The following is a 409-nucleotide window of genomic DNA, read 5'->3' as shown; positions in this document are numbered from 1 at the left end:
ATTGCTTCTGGGGAGATACTGTTGCAGAAGGTTCATACTGATGAGAATGCAACTGATATGTTGACCAAGTCAATTACTATCAGCAAGTTCTTGCATTGCTTGGACTTGTTGAATGTTTGCAGTTGCTAGAGAAGCATGGTGGCCCAACCCATAGTGGTGCAGGTGTAACTCTCAGGTATTTTTCTCCTAAGGGGCTGGATATTTGCCAATGTGGAGATTTGTTATCGTATGACTCATATACCATATAGGAACAGAGGCTGGATTAAAGCGAAGCGGAAGAATCTGTTCAAATTGGGAAGTTACGTGGGTTGGGGTGCGGGGGCAAAGCCCCGCGGTATGGTACAGGGGTAATACTGTAATTACATATTGTGCCTAGGGTTTACTCCTGGGGTTATAAATAGGCTTGTTA

At 44.3% G+C, this 409-nt stretch overlaps 1 protein-coding gene across 1 annotated transcript in view; it reads right to left on the bottom strand.

Annotated features, from left to right (window-relative positions):
- The window catches only part of LOC110019529, a 13,613-nt gene that overhangs the window by 10,988 nt on the left and 2,216 nt on the right, over nt 1–409 (bottom strand). The gene's annotated exons all lie outside the window — the stretch shown is intronic.

The sequence above is a fragment of the Phalaenopsis equestris genome, unplaced genomic scaffold (genome assembly GCF_001263595.1).
Source record: "Phalaenopsis equestris unplaced genomic scaffold, ASM126359v1 Scaffold000061, whole genome shotgun sequence".
NCBI classification, from domain to species: Eukaryota; Viridiplantae; Streptophyta; class Magnoliopsida; order Asparagales; family Orchidaceae; genus Phalaenopsis; species Phalaenopsis equestris.
The sequence above is the reverse complement of the archived record's forward strand: the minus strand, read 5'-3'. Positions and strand labels throughout refer to the sequence as shown.